Genomic DNA, 23,504 nt, shown 5'->3' on the forward strand with positions numbered 1-23,504 from the left:
GGTTGCCCAGAGAATTTATGGCTTCCCCATCCCTGGAAGTGTCCAAGGCCAGGTTGGATGGGGCTTGGAGCAACCTGGGATAGTGGAAGGTGTTCCTGCCCATGGCAGGGGGTGGAATGAGATGATCTTTAAGGTCCCTTCTAACCCAAACCATTCCAGGATTCTATGATTCCATGATTCTATGAACGTTACCAACATTTCAAGCCCTGCTAGCACAGGTAACCAGAAATCATTCAGAGCAAAAGGAAAATTCCATGACTTTGACTTCTAGCAAGAACAAAGACAGGTGCAAACTGGTTGCTTAAAAACCAGGTGAAACTTGCACAAAACCTCCCAGGAACGGAGCAATTCATGCAGCACAGCAGTTACCTGGGACTGGAACACAGCAGGGTGTGCATGGAGCTGTGTCCCACAGTAGTCAGGGCCAGGATGGAGCCCTGGAAATCTCTGTTGAGCATTAACTCCCAGACATGAATTGGGAACTCCAGGAGCTGCAGGTACCTACCCAGAGATATCAAGCTCTCTAAACAAAGGGGATCTGGGGAGACTTTGCAACTGAATTTTGCTTCTCACCCAGAAGTACAGCTTTTCAAAGGTGACATGTCAAGGAAAATCCACAATATTGAGTGGGGCCAGCCCTTGCAAGCAGCACTGTGCCAGATTTCTCAGTCTTCTGCAAGGCAGGTGTTTTTATCCTCTTCTTCACTTCTTGATTGACAAACTACTCCCCATAATAGTTCATAACAACCTCCCTTCAGGTACTATAGGCTTCAGTGCTTCATTCTGAATAATCATCAATAAGTTAATGAACTGGGATAATATCATGTTCTTCAATTGTGCCTTTTGTCTGACGCTTCCAAGACTAAGCAAGCAAAATAAAACAACAGACTGAAATCTTACATTCTATTTGTCATCATCACCAAGGCAATTTTAACAAATTCATTTGAGTTTTCTGATTTTTGTTGCTGCCTAGTGCCCCTTTACAGTTTTTTCTGTGGGAAATCAGTGTCAATCTCGTTTACAACTCTTATCTTTGCAGTGTAAAGAATGGAATGTTTTTCTACCACACCTGATTGCAGATACTTCGTGGTAAGAGATGTGCACTCATTGCACCTCTGCCTGGATAGCTACAGGTGAAGCTGGTATCCAGCCTGCTTCTCCATAGCATCTTACACCTCTTGGAACATAGGCATATCCCACACAGTGCAGGGAAGGAGCAATTCAGGCCAATCACTCTGCAAATCCGTGTGTTATCTGGACCACTGCCATGTCTATTTATTAACTTGCCATCCCATGAGGTATCTGAGAGGGGTAATTGAGAGCTGGGGTTGTTCAGCCTGGAGAAGAGAAGGCTCCAGGGAGACCTTAGAGCCCCTTCCAGCACCTAAAGGGGCTCCAAGAGAGATGGAGAGGGACTTCAAAAAAGAGCCTGGAGTGATAAGACAAGGGGGAATGGCTTGAAACAGAAATAGATTAGATATTAGGAAGAAATTCTTGGCTGTGAGGGTGGTGAGGCCCTGGCACAGATTATCCAGAGAAGCTGTGGCTTCCCCATCCCTGGAAGTGTTCAAGGCCAGGTTGGACAGGGCTTGGAGTAACCTGGGCTAGTGGAAGGTGTCCCTGTCCATGGCAGGTTGGAATGACATGACCTTTAAGGTCCCTTCCAACCTAAACCTGTCTGTGATTCTATGATGCTGCTTCATCCATGGGGCTTTATTAGTGTAAATCCTCTAATAGATACATTTTGCTCTTGTGCAAGATGTTCCAACATGTGACTTGTCTGTAAGGTAGTTTATGGCATTTTAAATGGGTTAAGTGCACAAGCCACATTTTAACCTCTGTTTTTCCATCAGTCCTAACTGATGGAAAAAAATTGGCCCCCTATTAAAGAAACATCTTAAACCTTTTAGAAGAAGAGAAGTACAGCAGATCAGTTAATGAATCCTGGTGTGTGAGACGTCTCCTGGTGTCACTGAAGAGGCACAAGAGGAGGCCCCTGTCCACGTAAGGTTCAGGGATGCTGCAATGCTGAGGTCTGGAGACCTGGCCAACTATTACCTACCCTTGGTTGCTTTGATCTCCATTTCATGTGCCCTCACACTGCAATACAGACAGTGAGTCAACATTAAACAGACATTTAAATGACAGCACTGGAAATCAGAATTGAGAAATGTACTGCCCTCTGAACCTCTAAGCTGTGGGAGAATTCCTCTGTGAGGGTAAGAAAGAATAATAAGCAGAGTTTAAGAGGTACGTGGGATACAGGATGTTCTATATGCAATGAAGAAAAGACTAGTACTTCTCTGGTCCTGCATGATGAGTTTCCTGATCTGTCACACAGCCCTAATCCTGCTGGAGAGATGCTTTTCCTGGAAGGGGCTGAGGCTTCTGTGGGGGTGGTATCCTATGGAATAGCACGGAAGCCTTAAATTTAAGAAATACGGTGCAGTTGATGAAAAACTAAAACATCAGAAGTGTTTTCATAGACAGTGAGCAGTATCTAAATGCTTCCCTCTGTGCATCAGCTAAATGCCTACTATGGTGTATTGGGTAGGTTTCTGTTTATTTTGGCACCACCATCGTAAAAACTATAATCACTGGAGCTCCACTGGCTCAGGTAGGAAGTTGCTAGTGCTGCAGCCACAAGAATTGAATTCATCACTGGTAGGACTTAATTTTGCAATTTTGACTAAAAGTATGCATTTAAAGCTGCGTAGGCACATGGTTATTTGGGAAAGCATATATGTATATATATATATATATATATATATATATTTAAAATCAGTCAGGTCAGTGTGGCATTGACCTTCCCATGTATGTACATCCTCTTTATCCTACTGCTAGCAATTTTTCCTGTGCCATAAGTTATTTGGGGTCCAAACATCTGTTTTCTGCACAAATCAGTGTCCTGATTAAAGTTGCACGAGGTTTCCTCACAATCTCTGCTTGGGCGCCACTGTCACCTAAGAAAATCACAGAGATTAAAAGTTTGTGAGTGACATCTAAATCCCATGTTGGAAGTTAAGCATTACAGATCTCTACTTGCACAGATGATACACAGTGAGGGATAATATTAAAAGAAAGTGTAAATAACTAATTTAATAAACAAAATATATCGAGTTATAAAAGATTACTTGAAATATCATATCATATCATAAAATCATAGGATGGTTTGGTTTGGTTTGAAGGGACCTTAAACACCAGGTTTTTCCAACCCTCTGCCATGGGCAGACACCACCCACTAGACCCTCAAAGCCCTATTCAACCTGGACTTAAAATCCTTTAAGGAACAAAGAAACCATCTGGAGGACTCCATTAAAATGCTTTAATTTACTTAGTTACTTAGTACTTAATTTACTTAGTTACTTCATTTCACAGAATCACAGAACGTGCTGATTGGAAGGGACTCACAAGGATCACTGAGTCCAACCCTCAGCCCTGCACAGGACCATCGCCGAGAGTCACACCCTGTGCCTGAGAGTATCATCCAAATGCTTCTTGAGCTCTGGCAGCCTTGGTACTGTGACCACTGCCCTGGGGAGCCTGTTCAGTGCCCAGGGGGAAGAACCTTTTCCTGAGACCCAACCTAAACCTGCCCTGACACAACTTCAGGCCATTCCCTGGCATTCTGTTGCTGGTCCCCACAGAGCAGAGCTCAGCGCCTGCCCCTCCTCTTCCCCTCCCAAGGAAGTTGTAACTGCAGTGAGATCTCCCCTCAGTCTCCTCCAGCTGAACACAAGTGCCCTCAGCTGCTCCTCACACGGCTTCCCCTCAAGACCCTTTACAATCTCTGTTGCCCTTCTTTGGACACTCTCTAGTGGCTTAATAACGTTCCTACATTGTGGTGCCCAAAACTGCCCCAATATTGCAGGTGAGGCCGCCCCAGGTCAGAGCAGAGCAGGACAATCCCCTCCATGGCCCAGCCGGTGATGCTGGGCCTGATGACCCCCTGGATAGGGTTGGCCCTCCTGGCTGCCAGGGTACTGCTGACTCCTGGCCCTTGGAAAGCAGGTCAATATCACAGGCAAACCCCAGTGATGCAAGCCATGACGTAGTCAAGCACATCATCAGTACATTGTGTAATGCAGGGGTTGGAGGAGTGGGTGGACTTTGCTTTCTCCCACCCAGTGGGCTCCAAGTGCTGCGGATGAGAAGAGAAGGGGCAGCACCTGCCTGGGGACTAAGAGCTTTTCCCTTGTGCCTACATCACCTAAATGTTTGCTTCCCAGGTTCTAGTTTAAGACAAGTTTCAGTTAATTTTCTTGCTGGAGCTGCACCCTTTGTGTGTTGAAAACTCCTCCATATGTGACTGTACCATTTCTTAGGGGTCAGATACAGGACAGTAAACATCTCCTTGGTATCTGGTGTCCATTAAATATCTCCTTGAGATAAATGTAAGGGTGGTGAGGCCCTGGCACAAGTTGCCCAGAGCTGTGGCTGCCCCATCCCTGGAAGTGTTCAAGGCCAGGTTGGACAGGGCTCGGAGCAACCTGGGATAGTGGAAGGTGTCCCTGCCCATGGAATTGGGGTTGGAACTAGTTGATCTTTAGGGTCCCTTCCAATACAAACCCATCTGTGATTTTATGATCTATCAGAGATGCCTCTGGGAGCACCATGTAAATCTGTTCTCCTGCCTCTGTCCTTATTTCATCTCTCCATCCATGGATGTTGTTTCCTCACTATGTTTGTCCCCATGCTGGGGGATGAGACTTTCTCCAGCCTTAGCTGGCAGCAGGAATTGCAGCACATGCAGAGTCTAGCATGGAAGAATCCCTCAAAAGGACAGGAAAGTCTCTGAGTTGTTAATTTTTGATCTCACTTCTTCACAGGCACATCAATAGGGCATAAACCAACCTGACCTTCATCTGTTGAAGCTGACAAAATGTTCAAGATGGTTTTCTGTGATCCACCCCCACAGCAGCCAAGAGGGTCACTTCCAGGCCTCTGCATAAAGGTCTCCACAGAACCACCCACGCCTCATAGTTCCCGCTCCCCTGTGCATGACTTCCCTGGGAAACCATGTCTTTAATGGCAGCACCTCAATCCCCCCTCCAAGGATGGGATTCCTCCTGGGTAATGAGCCAGACACTTCTAGGAAATTGACCCTTGGAAAGGCCAAGACTTGCTGGCAGCTTTAAGGATTGCGTTTCTCAGGAGTCCTCTCTACACTTTTCGTGTCCATGCCTTTGCTGGGGGTGTAAAACACAGTTTAACTCACCCTCTATCCCATCTCCAGCCCTTCAGAGGGACAGTGAGGATGGTTTTGTGGGTGTTGATGCAAAGGGTGTAAGTAAAAGTTTGGCCTTGGTAAGGGATTATAAAAATACAGCAAAGAGACCAACTCCTTATCAAAGCAAAAATGTGTCACCTCTTCACAAGTCCCATGGATTGCTGCTCCTTAGGCAGGAACTACAAGGCAGAGTTCTCTGGGCTGGCCAGTCATATCAACTGAAGCTGATTGAGAATAGGTACACAATTATCCTTAAAATCTGAGCTTTCTTTTCTAACCCCTTTTGTTAGACTGAGGCAGAAGGAAAGAAAATGAAGAGGGAAATTTGTGGCACCCCAGTTCTATTGGCACACCTTCCTGTGGGAGAGCTGGGGGTGTTCAGCCTGGAGAAGAGAAGGCTCCAGGGAGACCTTAGAGCCCCTTCCAGTAGCTAAAGGAGCTCCAAGAGAGCTGGAAAGGGACTTTGGACAACGGATTGGAGGGACAGGACAAGGAGGAATGGCTTCAAACTGACAAAAGGCAGGGTTAGATGGGATATTGGGAAGGAATTCTTCCTTGGGACGGTGGTGAGGCCCTGGCACAGATTATCCAGAGAAGTTGTGGCTGCCCCTGGATCCCTGGAAGTGTTCAAGGTCAGGCTGGACAGAGCTTGGAGCAACCTGGGCTAGTGGAAGGTGTCCCTGCCCATGGCAGGGGGTTGAAATGAGATAAACTTTAAGGTCCTTTCCAACCCAAACCATTCTGTGACTCTGAGGCAACTCAGATGACTGGCCATATCCATACTGTTAAACTCTTTCACCCTCCAGGACGAGGTGGCTGCATTAAAAGTGTCTACAGGGAATCATCCCTAGTTCATGCCATCCCCCACCTGTGCTCAGGGATAGTTTGGGTTGGTGTACGTTGGCCTTTACCCAAACTGTGCCCAGGTGAGCTGATATTATAGAGTCATTTCCTGTACCTGCCCCTACACTTTTTCACTTGCCAACATGGATGTGGTGCTACCTCATGAAATTTTGCTATGGATGTTATTGCAGGATCCTCCTCTCCTTCCCCTCCACTCACTCCTCCTGCCCCAGTACACTCAGCAGTTATGGTGGTACATTATTTGGACCTAAAGGTGTTGCACTCACGCCAAAAGTTAGTGAAATCTCTGGCTTTTCTCCTGCAAACTAATTGGTCCTTTAGATTACAGCAGTTCATATCTGATCAGCCATTTCCCCTGCATTAAGGAAGTAGGTCTTGTGCAGTCATTTAGTTGCAAGAGCAGTTTTGAGTACAGGAATATGATTTAAAATCTTGGAAACATAAAGGAAGGAAGGAAGCAGGCGAGCTGCAGGAGTAAATCCCATTTGCAGGCAGCTCCTGTTCTTACGTGAGGGACAAAATCCCAGGGAAATGTTCAGGCAAAGGAAAGAAAATTCGGTTGATTTTCCATGCTCTAAAGACTAAGAGCAGTATTATTCCTCTATCAACCTTGGGAGATGGGGAATGATGTGCTGAGCAGGGTCATATCCTCCTGCTTCATCTTCCCACTCTCTTTCTCGGGAGAAATTCCCATCATGACTTTTCCACTACAAACATAAGGCATAAATGGTGTCTAGAATGCTGCTGGAGCTTTGAAAATCCAACGAACTGTGATAGAACAGGGAATAGTACTAGAAGGACAGGTACCAACAAACTGATGAGCTCTGACTTGTATTCATTTAGACATTTATTCATTGAAAAAAATCTACTCTTGATTGCATCTCAGCATTGGTGTCTGCTCACAAAGCTGGTCCTTGTGCTTTGTGCAGGTCTTGGAGTTTGTTCTGAAATTCACCCAGTTCCTAAGGAGACAACCTGAAAATCACTCAGGAGTATATCCTGGGTCTGCAGCTGGAAAAAACAAGTGAAAAATAGCAGAGAATTTACAGGAAAATCGTTATGAATTAAGGTCTGAAACCTGCCAACACAAAGAGGTTTGAAGATTTTCAGGTTTGAAGATTTTCAGGTTTGGGGACTACAACAGAGATAGAGATAAGAGATTGCTTTGAGACCTTTTTATTGATGTTTTGCCCTGAAAAAAATCCAAAGAAGTACTTCTCTCTTGAGGATTCTTGGCTGATAATTCATCTCATACTGGTTTATGGCCTGATTTTAAAGATATCAGAGTACTGAAATCCTTCTGCCTCCTGATTGCAGGGAAAGATAAATATCAGCCACATGCTGTCACCAAAATCTACATTGGGAAAGAAACAACCCCCAGCTCTCTGCTGGGGCATTCTCAACCTCATGTTGTAACACAACAGAGCAATGTCCTGTTGGACCAACCATGCCTTGACCTCTTTGATCTCACTGGTATCGTTTTCCTTCACATCCTCCCATGGCAGCAAGGTTGACAAGTTTGCTGTTTGCAAATGTCAAGATATCTTTCTTGGGTTGCAACTGTGAGTCCAGTGTCAAAGTCTGGGTTATTTTCCCTAGATTCATTATCTCAGTGTACTTCCATCATCTATTTGCCCAGTCACTCCATTTTATTAAGTTTCCTGCTGTTGACATAGCTTTTAAATACCTGAAATAAAATTGCAAACCTGAATGTTTCATTCTTTGAGTTTTTCTCCCATCCAGTTGCTGAAGATATTTACAAAAATTCCCCACATTGAAAACTGGGGCACCTCATGGATGACTGGCAATCACAGCCCTGGCACCCCCATCCTGCTCCACACTACACCAGGAGTGGGACATAGATGTAAATAGGGAAAGGGATGAGACCACCAGGGACAGGCTTAATCAGATAAAATGCTCATCACCATCTTGTCAACCAGCCCAGAGCACTGAGTGCCACATCCAGTCATTCCTTGAACACCTCCAGGGGTGGGGACTCCACCACCCAGCAGTCTGTGCCAATGCTTGACAACCCTCCTAGTGAAGAAATTCTTCCTGATGTCCGAGTATTAACAGACTCCTCCATCACTTCTCCAGTAGCCACTTCATCAATGATTCAGATACTGAGGGAAAAAGAGGCTGAAGACCTTTAATTGGCACCAGTGCCTGGGAATGAGTCTCACTCTGCAAACAGGAGGACCTACAGCTTGCCCAGAGACAATGTGGAGTCTCCCTCACCAGAGACATTCAAGAACCATCTGGACACCATCCCGAGCCATGTGCTCTGGGGTGACCCAGCTGGAGCAGGGAGGTTGGACCAGATGACCCACTGTGGTCCCTTCCAACCTGACCATTCTGTGTTTCTATGACCTTTATCCCTAAGAAAGTCCAGCAGACAAAAAGTGACCTTTCTTTGGTCGCTAACAGGGAGATATGACCTAGTTCTCAACTTGGACACTGAACCTTGGAGTCAACAGGTTGAAGTCAAATGAAAATGAAACTTCAGCTTCCAGCACAGTCATGGGATTGTGCTGGAATGGAGCACAGCCTGGTGACACAAGGGTGGCACGGTTGCTTATACAGCCAGAAAAAATCCTTGCTGCCTGACAAAAGATAGGTCAACTTTCTGTAATCATTTTCACCAGACACAAAAAGTCCAGAGTTGGACCCAATCTGGCTCTGTGTGCAGGGGTCCCAGCTCAGGAGAGCTGGTCTTGTGCTCACAGGGTTCACATCCTCCTCTGGTCAAGATACTTGTATGTCAATAATTAGAGTAAACTACTTTGTACAACAGACCTCAATAGGACTAATCACAATTTCCTAAGAACTGGAAATAAAGTTATATATAAAAGAGCACTTGTTGCTGAGATTTACAGCTTTTGGAATATTTTAAGCCTTTCTCCCTCACATTTCCCCATTTGATATGGCCTCAAAGATTTCCTTGGTTATTCAAGACAGAATATTTTAACTAGAAGCATTCAGAGAGTCTCTAGATTATGAAATAACTTGGTTATTAAGTAACCTATGACAACTTTCACGGGAGACATCAAGTTCTACTCTCTGTTAAACTGTCCCTTTGATCAAACCTCATCACCAGCCAGCTCTTCATAGAATCATAGAATGGTTTGGATTGGAAAGCAACCTTGAAGATCATTTAGTTCCACCCCCCTTCCAGAGGCAAGGACACCTTCTTCCCTAAATTGTAGCTCAAGTAGCTCCTGCTTTATAAAAAAAGGCTTTAAAAAGTCAGAAGAGTTCAACCCATTGAAAAGTAAGAATAATTGTAAATTGAGCACTTTTTCTGAAATGTAAAAAACTGTTCCCAGTGGCTGGAAGTGAAAATAATACTTCTAATGAGAAGTATACCAGAATGATACTTCTTACCAAATATCATTCTTTCAAGAGTGTGCCAGTACTCCCAGGAACAGTATCTAGAAAATGATACTATATTGGGTTTTTTTTCAGCTGTGGAAGGTCTCCAAAAGGAAACACCTGAGTTTCTTTCCATTCTGAGAAGCCAAAGAGAGAAAAAATCACATTATAGAGACAGAGTGGTGGTACAAATCCTGCCCAGCAGTAAGCAGCTGAGAGAATGGACTTGTACACACAGGGTTCAGCAGGTACACATTCCACCTGCAATGTTTTCCCCACGTTACAGCTGTGTGTGTTTGATCCAGTCAGGAGACATCTCACCAGCCTTTGAGTGCTCCCCTCGCTTCTTTGTTTTCGGGAGAGCTGGGGACGTTGGACTTAATGAACTTGGAGGTCTTTTTCGACCCTGATGGTTGTGTGATTCTGTGGCGTTTAAAACAGCGAGGTGGCGACATCTTGAGGTCAAACACCGAGGGAACCTGCGCTCGCTCCACCCATCGGTGACACATCAGCACCGCAGGGACATGGGATAAGGGCTCTTAGATCTGCGTTCATCACGTAAGTGGGAATGGGAGTCATGGGAGAACATACACGTCAGAGTTTTTTGGCACTGGAAGCATCCCGAGGCCTTGCCTGCCTTGGTTCATCAGCAAAGGGATCTTATCCCACCTAAGAGAAGGGTGCAGAGCAGATGGACCTGGACTTTTCTCAGAGTGGCAGAAAACACAGCTGGCATCAAGAGAACGTGTTGCCATGATGTGCCAGGCTCACAAGAGCCAGTGTTGCTATGGATAACGTGCCCTGTTATGGATCAGGAGACTGCAGGCTGGGCTTTTTGTCGAAGTCTTTGTCTGGGGCCAGATGCCCTTACCTTCCATACGGGGTTTGGAACCAGACGAAGTGACACCAAGACAAGAAGCCACATCTGGGATATCCACTAATCCTGTCACCTTTGCAAACATAGCATAAGGGAAGGCTGGAGTTATCCAAATACTTCAAACATTGGTCCAGCAAAGAAAGACCACTCTGCCATGGCTCATCTACTGCCCTTCACCAGGGCTGTGGGGAATAGAGCGGGAGGGTAAAAACAACTGTTCCTGAGGTGCCCATCTCACATTCCGCAGGTGGGACACACTGACCCCGGTGTGATTTGAACACACAGCCTTCTGATCTGGAGTCAGACGCGCTGCCATTGCGCCACGAGGTCGGGGATGGGATGTTGTGCCCCCAAATGTCATCCCAGACTTTAGACTGTTCTTTGAGGGAAGGGGAATTTTGATTCACCTGACATAGGAGTGGGACCGTCTTTGCCTGTTGCCTTGCTGAATGAAGAGAGTTCTAAATGAGATACGTCAGAGGAAGAAGGCCAAAAATGACCACTGCCCAGAGCAGCCCTGCAGAGCCTCTCCTGGAGGAACAGGCACCTGGGCATGCTGTCTCCAGAGGGACAGGAGGGATGGCATGCCAGCATCTCCCTGGGGAAACAGGCCCCATTCACCTGGAAGATGGATCGATGTTAAGCCCTGTGACAGGAGGGACCCTCATGCCTTTCACACAGCCTGACTGGGGTCACCTTCCCAGGTGATGGATGGAGTCTGCTGTGAGGTCATCTGCCCCTACATCTCCTGGATCCATGCAGATCACTCTGCCCCTCTGCCCCATCCCTCCCTGGGCTCTCACCCTTCAGCCAGGTCACTGATGTTGTGGTGGGTGTCTGCCATGGTTTGCCTCATGAAGAAGCTGAAGGAAGTGAAGGCTTCCTCTGAAAAGTGAAGAGTCTCGTAACTGCAGGCTCAGTCAATCACTCCTGGGGGACCTGGACTTGTCTTCATGCAACAGTTTCCTGGAAGGGTGGTACAGTCAGTCCAGAGGATGTTCTGATGAACAGTATGAGGAAGAGTTTTTCCAAGAAAAGAGTAAAAAGGAGGAGTCAGGTCAGCCTCACCAAAGAGGCCAAATAAAGACTATGAAAGGAATGTTCCTGAAATATGTGATGATGACTGGAAACAGGGAACATGAGTTTACCAAGGGCAGAACACTCTCAGACAATATAACAGATTTCTTTAAAGAAATTTCTTCCTTGGTCATCAAGAGGACACCAAGCAACATCATTTTTCCTGGCTTTGGTTTGACCTCTGATGGGGTATCACAGACATGTCACTGCAGCAGGACACAGACACAGAGCAGCTGAGCTGAACCCAAAGGCAAAGTGAAGTGGGACAACCAGGGGACAAAGGTGCTGGGGTCAGTAGCTGGCAGCCCAGCTGATGTCCTTCCCTGCCTGATGCTGCACTGGGTGTTGGTTGGTGCCTGTGGTGGGCACAGAGGAGGTTCTACGGAAGGAAGGACATGGGCAGGCTGATGGGGACATGGGAATGACGAGGGGAAGGGGCCAGTGGCGCAATGGACAACGCGCCTGACTACGGATCAGGAGATTGCAGGTTCGACTCCTGCCTGGCTCGACACTTTTAGCCCAGGGAACTTCCTCCTGCTCCCTCCATCAGGACCTTCCTTCTCCTGCCCATCATCCCTCCTCCCAGGCCTTCTGCAGGGCAACGTGCTGGGCTGTCCTCTTGCCCTGCAGGAAGGAAAGAGTCCCTCCAGACCTCATGGCCCTCCAAAAGGGGTACAATGGGGTCAGCAGGTGGGGACAGAGGCTGGGGACAGAGGCACAATGCACTATGAGCATGCCTGACTATTGATCAGGACACTGCTGGTTCAACTCCTGCCTGGCTTGCCCTGAAACTGCCTGGCTGTTGGAGAGGAGACAAAGGACGGCTGTCTTCTTGAGTTCCTTACTCTTCCAGGCTTTTTGTTCATCTCTCTGGTATCAGCATCCCAGGAACATAATTTTGTGACATCAAAGCTGTAAGCAGTGCACTGCTTACAGAGCCTTTTCAAGGCACTGAAAAACAGCAGCAAGACCAATGTGAACCTCAAAGGGGGCTGAGGACCAGAGCATATGAGGTGCCAGGACAGTCTGGATGTGCTGGGTCTGCCCAGCCTGCAGGGCAGCAGGTCAGGAGACAACTGTGTTCTGCTGAGGGATTTGCTGTGGTGCCCCTGGCTGTGGTGTGGGTCCCTTTTGGAGGCCCATGAGGTCTGGAGGGACTCTTTCCTTCCTACAGGGCAAGAGGACAGCCCAGCACGTTGCCCTGCAGAAGGCCTGGGAGGAGGGATGATGGGCAGGAGAAGGAAGGTCCTGATGGAGGGAGCAGGAGGAAGTTCCCTGGGCTAAAAGTGTCGAGCCAGGCAGGAGTCGAACCTGCAATCTCCTGATCCGTAGTCAGGCGCGTTGTCCATTGCGCCACTGGCCCCTTCCCCTCGTCATTCCCATGTCCCCATCAGCCTGCCCATGTCCTTCCTTCCGTAGAACCTCCTCTGTGCCCACCACAGACACCAACCAACACCCAGTGCAGCATCAGGCAGGGAAGGACATCAGCTGGGCTGCCAGCTACTGACCCCAGCACCTTTGTCCCCTGGTTGTCCCACTTCACTTTGCCTTTGGGTTCAGCTCAGCTGCTCTGTGTCTGTGTCCTGCTGCAGTGACATGTCTGTGAGATCCCATCGGAGGTCAAACCAAAGCCAAGTTAAATTATATCCCTTGGTATTCTCTTGACCATCATGGAAATCACCTCCTCACTGAAACCTATCACTCTAGTCAAGAGTGTTCTGCCCTTGGTAAATCCATGGTCACTCTTTCCAGTCATTTTCACATCCTTTCATTTGGGCTTGGATTTCAGTAGTATTGCTTCTGTAGTCTTCATGTTGGCCCTGAGCTGAGGTTGCCCAAACTAGAGCTCTCCAGTTGGTCTTTCTTAATCTTCTTAAAAAAAAAAACTTCTCATGTTGTTCATCAGAAACTTGTCCCATTTTCAATAATCCTACACTGATTAAATACTCTTGACTCACCTCAAGAAATCCCCTGGACTGACTACCATTCCATGTTACCCTGCCAGGCAAGTATTGCTGTCCAGATCCTCCAGAAGTGACTGAGCTTGCAGTAAAAAAGCTCCCAGCATTTTCTTGAGGAAGACTTCACCTTCTTCATGAGACAAATTGTGGCAGACACCCACCACAACTCTTCACTTTGTCACAGCTCCTGGCTCAAAGGCAAGCTCTGGGCATTGTGTTCCTCACACAGCCCATGCCAGAGGTGTCCCACTAGAGCTGCCCAGTGCCCTTCCCACAGAGAAGCCCCCCAGAAAAACAGAGGGGTGTTGGTGGTGCCCCAGGTGTGACCCCGGTGTGATTTGAACACACAACCTTCTGATCTGGAGTCAGACGCGCTGCCCTTGCGCCACGAGGTCGGGGTTGAGGGATCCAAGGACCCCAGGCTGGGTGGTGGGAATGTCCTTTCCATGGGGACCACCCCAGGAGGGTCAGACACCCAGGAGCAGGGCTGTAGCTATGGAGGGGAAGGGGCAACCTGAGGGGATGTTGGTCAAGGTCTGGCTGCAGAGATCAGTCCAGGCTGCAGGATGAGCATGCAGGGTGGGATGAGGGGACCTACAGGATCAGTGCAGACAGGAACCAGGCTCAGGAATGCTGCAAAGGAGGATGGTGGCCTTGGGGGGGACCACAGGACAGCCTGAGGTGGGCTTTGGGTATGTACCCAGAAATAGTCATGGGCAGTGTTTAGAGCAAAACATCCATAGGCTTGGTCCAGTTACAGCTCCTGATGTCCTGCCTCAGCCACAACCCTGTGTTAGCTGAAAATGGCAGCTGGACTGTTTGCAAGGAAGGAAAGATGCTGCACCAGTGCAGGCAAAGCTAACCACCAGCTCTGGCCAGCTGGAGTCCTTGCCTCAGGAAGGAAGATTGTCACGGACAAGGGTGTCAGAGAGGAGGTGAAACCTTCCTCCCTCCTCTCCAGCTCCACTCCCACCCCAGCATGCTGGAGACAGTCTGCTGGGTACCAGGGTGGCTGAGGAGGGACATGGTGGGGGCACAATACAGGCAGGGGCTGGGAAAAGCTGTGCAATGGAGAAAGAACCTGCAGATTCCTGCCTGGCTCAACCTAATCCTGCCCACAGCCTGGCCAGAGAAGAGGTCCCAGTATTACTACACTAACAGAGTTTTTTAAAGTTATAGAAATGTTATAAAATTATGTGAAGTTAGAAAAAAGTTAGCTTCATAATTATACACTTACCCTGAATGTGATTCCCTCCAGTGCCTAAAATTCGATGTCTGAAACCAAAAACCCACCCCTGCTCTCCAAACATATTAATAATGGCCACATATTTACTCTGTGGATTATCAATGCTGAAGATGCAGCAAAGAGGCATTTCCTCTTGCTTTTACCAATCCTGCCCAACAAGGTCCCTGCCTCCTCCAGTAGCTCTTCCCACAAGAGGGAGCCAGGAACCCGCTTATGGGCTCCACAAGCTGTAAGTGAGGCTGGAGATACGTTTTTCTTAGTGAAGAACCCTCCATTCCTAGGCCAGACTGGACAATCAGCTTGTTTCCTTCCTCAAGATACAGAGTTTTTTCCCCAGAGCTCATATTTTTTTTGGCTATTAGTCCCAATGGTCACTATTAGACTTTTCCCCCACAGGTTTCCCTGCTGACCAACCCTCAGTGGCACCTCTCCTCATCTATCCCATTCTGGTACTTAATTTCCAACTGCATGACATAATAGCTGAGATTCAGCTGCCTAAATTCAGGTATCTAGAGTTGTGTTATGGGATTTGCTGCCTGGTCTCTGTTTGCCCCTTCAGAAATATTGAGTATCCCACAGACTCTGTTCCATGTAATATCTTGGATGCAGCAGGATATTTGTTATGGTATTATGTTCAGGTAACTGAATCCTGCCTGAGAGTGGAAGTCAGGTCAAAGATGTGGACATTTAAAGTAGGTGTCTCCCCACAGGGGTATATTGCTGTGTTAGACTGTTTGGCCACAGAATACTTTGAAGAGATGCAGAAGACCTTTATGGACACTTGGCTTTGCTGTGTTCATTTGTATTTTTAAGTAGAATATAGTGTTATTTGATATCAGTTTGACAGAAAACTGAAATTTCCAGATTTCCCAGCAGAACACCCCATTCCCCCCAGTGTCCCTTTTCAACTCCTTAAAATGTTATAAATAAGGTTAGGTTTCCAGCTAGTTTGAGGAGCACAGCACCTCAACTGCAATCAAATCCTCCTGATTTACATTGCCATAATGCAAATCTGGATAAGTTCTTGGGGAAAGCAGATGTTTCCCATAATTTTAGTGTCCCAGGTTAATTCAGGGATACCCCAGGCCCATCGACTGAAAACTTCAAAATGAAAGAGAAGTACTTCTTTCACACATTCACTCCCTCAAAGGGATGTGAGTCCCAGACCAGATTAACAAGATTTCCTCCACAAAAGAAATATCACTAAAGGATTTACCTTTAGTCCTCATTATCCAAAGCCATCAGGTCCTTCTACTCTGTTCTTCCCCCTCTACTCTGCTCTGCTGAGCCCCCACCTGCAGTGCTGTCTCCAGTTCTGGGGCCCCCAACACAAGAAAGACATGGAGCTGTTGGAACAAATGCAGAGAAGGCCACTAAATTAATCACTGGGCCAGAGCCCCTCTGCTCTGGAGACAGGCTGGGAGAGCTGGGAGCGTTCACCTGGAGAACAGAAGGCTTTGGGAAGACCTTAGAGCCCCTTCCAGTGCCTGAAGATGCTCCAAGATAGTTGGAGAGGGACTTGGGACAAAGGCATGGAGGGATAGGACAAGGGAGAATGGTCTTAAACTGAAGGAGGTAAGGTTTAGATTAGATAATAGGAAGAAATTCTTTACTTTGAGGGTGGTGAGGCCCTGGCACAGGTTTCCCAGAGAAGCTGTGGCTGCCCCATCCCTGGAAGTGTCCAAGGCCAGGTTGGACAAAACTTGGAGCAACCTGGGATGGTGGAAGGTGTCCCTACCCGCAGCAGGGGGTTGGAATGAGATGATCTTTAAGGTCCCTTCCAACCCAAACATTCCATGTTTCTATGACTCTATGACTGTCTGTCCCTCAGACACACCCCTCAAATGGGATGGAAGTCTCCTCTGGAAGTCCCTGTATCTCCATTGACTCTCAGGGAAAGCTAGAAGATTACATTACATCAGATAGCTGGGATAGGTTTCCTCCCACATCTTTTGGAGGCTGACAGATCCCTCCACCTGAACCAGTCTTCTGCATTCCCTTCATAGACAGTGGAGAGAAGCAAGTACTGGATGAGTCGAATGGAATAGAAAGGACACTGGGTACATGAGTGGCTCCAAAGTGTAGACATCTCAAGTGTGGAGTGAGGGGAAGCTCCCTTGTAATTTCCTTGTATTTAATCTAAAACATTCACCCCCAAAAGCCTCAAAGCTGAAGATCTCCAATTATGGGTGGTTCATACTAATAATGACCAAAATAGTGATTCAAACCCAGCTCAGAATTCTGAAGTTGTTTGCCTTTTCGCACCCTGCATGGAAATGTAGGAAAAAATACCTCCAGTATTCCTGTTCACTGTTAAACTGGGAACAGGGACTGGGAATGGGCCTTTCCTGTGACTGTTGCAACACTGAGCACGAGGAAGCATTGACTACTTGGAGGGTTCTTGACTTTCTCCACCCTCAGCTGTAGGTAATAGAATCACAGAGTCATTGAGAATGGAAAAGACCTCTGGGGTCCTTGAGTCCAACCATTCCCCCAGCACTGCCAAGGCCACCACTAACCCGTGTCCCCAAGTGCCAGCTCTATGAGGCTTTTAAACCCCTCCAGGGCTGATGGCTCCACCACTGCCCTGGGCAGCCTGTTCCAATGCTTGACAGAGCTTTCCATTAAGAAATTTTTTTCTAATATCCAATCTAAACGTTCTCTGGCACAGCTTGAGGCCATTTCCTCTTGTCCTATCACTTGTTACCCGCAAGAAGTCCACCTCTGAGTCTCCTTTTTTCCAGGCTGAGGCCCCCCTAGCTCCCTCAGCAGCTCCTTGTAAGATATCATTAGGCAAAGGGACAAACTTCACCTGTGTGCAAGCATTTCTTTTGTGATCCATGTAAAACCACAGAACAAACAAGAGCAAATGAAGTGCAGATGAGGCAGAATGAGATGTCACCTGAAATCTGAAGATTTTTTTACCTAGAATAGAATTTCTGATTATAATTTGAAGGGGGTGTGATTGTATAAACACTCAGAGCCTCATAGTGAGGACATCCATGTGCAATGGCTGGAAATCAGAGGGAAGGATTCTGAATGTAAGATTACTGGACAAGCACTCCTCCTCCACCAGATTATTAACACAGCTGAGGTTTTGAATTTGTCCTTCATTTCCCATGATTATTTTTTTTTTTTTAAAAACAACATTTTCAATCCATCATTGAACAGAACAGGACCATTTTTTAAAGACAATTGATGAGTTAGAAAGCTGGGCTTCTGCTCCAGTCTGACAAAGTACAATGTCAGATGCTGTCTGAGAGCTGAGATAAATATCTCAGGTAGGATCTCCCTGGCTTCAGTGGGAACCTGAGCCAACTGAAGGTTTCTTGACAGGGTCTTTGCTTCACTCCTTTTTCTGGAGTACTTGAAAATGGACATAAACATCTCTCCTGCCACTCTGCTGCTCAGGAGACTGGATGGCACCTGCAAATTTGAAATGGAAAGCAAACAAAGAAACCAGGGAGGCAGAGAACAATGCACAGCAGCTGAGGGGGAGGTTTATATTGTTGGTATCAGGGCTGCTGGGTCAGAACAACATCAATAAATATCAAGTATAGAAACAGGCTCGAGTAAGTGAGCTGGTTTCTTCTGCTCTGAGGGAGAACCTGTGCTGCCAGCTGCCACCTCCACATGACTCTGGGTAACACCATTCAAACTATGTGTGGACAGATCCTTAGGAAGACTGTGTCATGAATCTCACCTGTCCTCTGCTCTTTGTACACCTGTAAAGGTGCTGCTCATAACGTCTGCAAATTCATAATCTTCACCTCATGTGTCATAGAGTAATGGAATGACAGAATGGTTTGTGTTGGAAGAAACCTTAAAGACTATCCAGTTCCACACACTGCCATGGGCAGGGACATCTTCTGCTATCCCAGGTTGCTCCAAGCCCATCCAACCTGGCTTTGAACACTTGCAGGGATGGGGCAGCCACAGCTTCTCTGGGCAACTGAGGAAGTATGACCCTGCTGTACGTCCTGTGATGTAACAGTGGTTCCCAAGAGAAAGAAATGAAGGATAATGACCATTTCACCCACAAACATATCAAATAATTGTATTTCATTCTGTGAAAGGTGCTGTGAAGAAAAAGAAAATGTTTTTTCTTTGTCAAATTACCCTTGAAAAGCCAGAAAAGTGACAAAGCATTTCCTGAAGCAAAGAGGAGTCAAATACTCATTTCTTGTTTACGGGCACTCGGGGGCTGAGCAACGGCTTCAGGCAGTAGGTGCAGGAACCCACAGTGCTGACTGCTACTAAGATGGAAACATCTTACTTTTTTTAGCAGAAAAATGGCATTTTTAATAATAATACAGTGTGTTCCATGGGAGTGAAGTCCTGGCAGCCCAAGCGCAAACCAAGCTGTTAATTCTAGATTCCTGTAACATCTTGTTCCTGGAGCATGGTAGGGCTGTTCATAGAATCACAGAATGGTTCAAGTTGGAAGGGTCCTTAAAGATCATCCAGTTCCAGCCCCCTGCCATGGGCAGGGACACCTTTCACTAAACCAAGTTGCTCAGAGCTTTGAGCTCGAAGCTCAGATTGGAGGATATGAAATGTGAGAGCTGACATACTCAGCCTTGGGGAGACTTTCTGGCAATTTCCACATGCTTTTATTTAAATACATTATGAAACCGAGTAAGCATTTTTGCAGAAGGGCAGTTTGCTGCATTCTGATTGACACATGTTTTCCATAAAACAACAATCCATTCAAACTGAAACCCTGTGAGCTCTGGGCTTGGGCAGCTAAGTACAAGTATCTACAGCAAAGGTTTCTTCATGTGTATTGGGTCCTAAGGTCTCACTACAATTAACAAGTGATTTGTGTCCTAGAACCAGTAATTGAACATCTCATTCCAGTGCAGCCACATCCATATTAGATGTCTACATCTATCTGAGTGTAGCACTGACCACTGCCAGTGTAGCACCTTCCAATACCTGAAGAGGCCTATAAAAAGCTGGAGAGGGACTTTTTACAATAGCACAGAGTGAGGAGAGACTGGAGCACCTCTGCTATAGAGATAGGCTGGGAGAGCTGGAGGTGTTCACCTGGAGAAGAGAAGGCTCCAGGGAGACCTTAGAGCCCCTTCCAGTGCCTAAAGGGGCTCCAAGAGAGTTGGAGAGGGACTTGGGACAAGGGCCTGGAGGGACGGGATAAGGGGAAATGGCTTCACATTGCCAGAGGGCAGGGATAGATGGGATATTAAGAGAAATTGTTCCCTGTGGGGGTGGTGAGGCCCTGGCACAGATTACCCAGAGAAGCTGTGGCTGCCCCATCCCTGGAAGTGTCCAAGGCCAGGTTGGACAAGACTTGGAGCAACCTGAGATAGTGGAAGGTATCCCTGCCCATGACAAGGGGGTTGGAATGAGATGATCTTTAAAGTCCCTTCCAACCTAAACCATTCTATGGTGATCCTCTGATATTCCAGCTACCTTCTCTCCCATGAAACAATTGCTAATTTCCTCCGGGTTGTCCATTACCAACACCTTGATCTTTGAAGTCACTCAGGTGAAGACACTCTCAGGTGGGTCAGTGTTGAGAACCAGCCCTCCCAGTGGTCAGGCAGGGAGGTGTAGTCATTTCTCCACTTCCTTTCATGACCCTGTGCCATTGTTCAGGCTTAGCCGTGTGCAGAGGTCAGACTGAACTCGCTGCCTTCCACACTCACCCCTGCCAAGGTCCCCCAGACAGCCAGCCCTGCTCCCACAGCCCTATAAATGCCACAGTGCTCCCTCCTCCCCTGCTCAAAGGTTCTGGTGTGGTGGCCCTGTCTCCATGCTGCAGCTGAGACCTTCCACCATGAAGCTCTTCTCCTGCCTCATGGCTCTTCTCCTGTTCCTCCTCCAGGCTGTTCCAGGTAAGGGGCAAGACCCACGCTGGTTTCTGCCTGTGTAGGAGACACAACTCGCTTGTGTGGTGGTGCAGAACATGCTCTTCAGCTCCTTTCGTTAGAGCAGTTCCCTATTTCTCACTCTAGAAGTAGAAGTGAAAAATGAACCTGTGGTGACCAGGTGTCAAACTAGAACCTCCTCACCAGATGTTGGCTTCTTATGACTCTTTGATGTCTTTTTGTGTCACTATTGGAACATGATACCATGGAAATCATCTGCCTCTTCTAACCCAGGGTTAGAAATTTTCTCCCTTGTGTAGGGCAGAAGAGAGCAGAGATGTTCCCTTTTATTACTCAAGTTGAGCCACACCAGCAAAGATGACTTTAGCTCTCTTGACTATTCTGCTTCCCCTTCCTCTGCCCCTCAGCTGCACTAATTTTCTGATTCTGTTCTTCATATTTCTTCTACATGTTCTTCTCGCTCAATGAAACCCCTCGTTCTGGAGTCAGGCTTTTGGAGAAGGAAGGAACCAGGCAAACTGCTTGTCCCACTTTTTGGGGCTTTTTAAAGTCACAGTTACCTCCCAGGGCAGGTTCTCACCATGCTGTCCCTTGCATGACCAGCCTGCAGTATTGCAGGCCCAGAACTTAGAAGCATCCAAAGGCTGGGCTGTCACTCCCTACTGCAGCATCAATGCTCGGTTCAGAAACTTGCCATCAACATCTACTTTTCACTCTAGTTGTACAAAAGCTCTCCTTGGAGTCCTGTGAGGTCCCATGAGTTTCTCAGGACTTTTGGAAAAGCTGACCCGAGTTTTGGGGGTATTTGTATCAGATCCCTAAATGGGGTTTGCAGGGTTTCAGCAGGAGGAAGACCCATGAGGATGGACTGATCCTGCAGCACAACTGGGAATCCCATTGCTCCTGTAGGTCTCAGCTTGCCCAAGGACACCCAGCATTGTTTGGAATACCATGGCTACTGCTTCCATTTGAAATCCTGCCCGAAGCCTTTTGCTCCGTTTGGAACTTGCTACCGGCGTCGGAAAACCTGCTGCATAGGTGTGTGTGGGGACCCTGCCCAGGCAGGAGAGGACTAAAGTCAGCAAAACTTGTCCTCTTTGCCTCCAAATCATAGCACCATGGAATGGTTCGGGTTGGAAGGGCCTTAACACTCATCTCATTTCAGGAATTTGCAGCTCAGGATTTTTTATTTAGGAATCTTTGTGTTTAAGAGTCCTTATTAGATTTTCCCTCCCACCTTACATTAGGAATTCCTTCTGTTTGTTTTAAAGCCTCGTCCCTCACAATTTTACTCAGTACCACCTACCTGAAGTGTAAACATTCTGCATTTTCTTCACATCTTTACAAAATCCCTCCTTCAGTTAATTCTTTTCCAAGCAGGCCTTAAATTCCCTCTTTTACAGAAGTGCTCTGATAAGCCCCAAAGTCCATCTTTGTGCCTTTGCTTTTGGAGACAGAGTAACCACCACTTCCCAGCAATTTCTGATGTATGAGCTGGTTCAGATGACAGTGTCATATTTTTTGCTCTGACTTATATCCTCTAAATTACAGACACGACATCAAACTTCCACATTTGTCAAGAGGAGGGGGGTCATTGTGTACCCCCAGAAATCAGATGTCTGCAAGAACAAGTGGGACTCTGCCCTCGCAGGGGATGGAAGTGCTGTACAGAAGTGTGACAAGGATCTCATGGAATTGTAGAAAACCACAGAAATGCATGGCCAAGAAAACAACTGAGGCTTTTTTTTCTAGTGTTTCGGACATGTCTGGTGTTCTCAACATGCAAAATGTGTAATTAACTAGAGGTGATATGTTTCTTTATATACCAAAGGCAATAAATGCTAAATAAACAGGTATAACAGTTGTGTACCTATGAAAAGAGGCAGAATGTCTCTCCATTACACCCACACACAGAAATCCACACAGCTTTGCTGCTGCATCCTTGGAAACCACATCCACTAAGCCTATTTACCAGCCTAATCTTACTTACCAGGTTGATGTTATGCTTGGATGTTTTACAGGATTGGGGACAATTAGTCAGGGAATCACAGAACCATTTAGGCTGGAAAACACCTCCAAGATCATTGAGTTCAACCTTTGACAAATCTCCACCTTGTCAACCAGACCAGAGCACTGACTGCCATGTCCATGTTTCTTGAACACTGAACACTTCCAGGGAGTGGCTGAGGGAGCTGGGGCTGTTTGATCTGGAGAAAAGGAGGCTCAGGAGAGACCTTATTGCTCTCTAAAACTACCTGACAGGAGATTGTAGCCAGGTGGGGGTTGGTCTCTTCTCCCAGTCAACCAGGAACAAGAGGAAATGGCCTCAAGCTGTACCAGGAGAGGTTCAGGTTGGACATTAAGAGGAATTTCTTTGTGAAAAGAGTGGTTAAGCATTGGAATGGGCTGCCCAGGGCAGTGGTGGAGTCACCATCCTTGGAGGGATTTAAAAGATGTGTAAGTGGGTACCTGGGGACATAGTTTAGTGGTGGGCTTGGCAGTGCTGGGGAATGATTGGTCTTGATTATCCTGGAGGTCTTTTCCAATTTAAATGATTCTATGATTCCAGCTATGTTGTTTAATTTGTTTTTTTACAGAGAGAAGGGAAATCTTAACCTTGCTCTTTCAGCCATCCAGTTTTGCATATGTTCACACAGCAGTGACATTACCACAGCTGAAGGGACAGCAATCAGCAGGGCCAGGCAGGGCAGCAGGAATATCACATTTCACAGCAGGAGCTGCACATCTATCACAGGTTTACCACCACAGGGTGCATTGCTGAGCCACCTCCTCCACCATCACACTCAGGAATGAAGCCTCCCAAATTCCTCGGAAGCCAAAGCTGGAAAAAAATCACACCCAGGTTTCAGCTGGACAAAATATTCACAAGAGCTCAGATGAAAAACAAATCACTCCCAGCCTGCACTGTTCTCTCTGCAGCTCCTCAGGAGTCTTCCCTTGCAGGTTGCCTCCCTTCCACTCATCACTTCCCAGGACTTTGCTGACTGCAGGTGAAGGGCAGAGG

General features: G+C 47.1%; 4 non-coding genes across 4 annotated transcripts; 1 reads left to right on the forward strand and 3 right to left on the reverse strand.

Moving 5' to 3' along the window:
- Window positions 1–10,601: 10,601 nt before the first annotated feature.
- TRNAW-CCA lies at window positions 10,602–10,673 on the reverse strand. The gene has a single exon. It is a non-coding gene; the product is annotated as a tRNA-Trp (tRNA).
- Window positions 10,674–11,855: 1,182 nt separating this feature from the next.
- TRNAR-ACG lies at window positions 11,856–11,928 on the forward strand. The gene has a single exon. It is a non-coding gene; the product is annotated as a tRNA-Arg (tRNA).
- Window positions 11,929–12,710: 782 nt separating this feature from the next.
- Window positions 12,711–12,783, reverse strand: TRNAR-ACG. The gene has a single exon. It is a non-coding gene; the product is annotated as a tRNA-Arg (tRNA).
- A 921-nt stretch (window positions 12,784–13,704) lies between these two features.
- Window positions 13,705–13,776, reverse strand: TRNAW-CCA. Its single transcript has one exon. It is a non-coding gene; the product is annotated as a tRNA-Trp (tRNA).
- Window positions 13,777–23,504: the final 9,728 nt, after the last annotated feature.

Source organism: Chiroxiphia lanceolata, chromosome 3 (genome assembly GCF_009829145.1).
Source record: "Chiroxiphia lanceolata isolate bChiLan1 chromosome 3, bChiLan1.pri, whole genome shotgun sequence".
Lineage (NCBI taxonomy): Eukaryota > Metazoa > Chordata > Aves > Passeriformes > Pipridae > Chiroxiphia > Chiroxiphia lanceolata.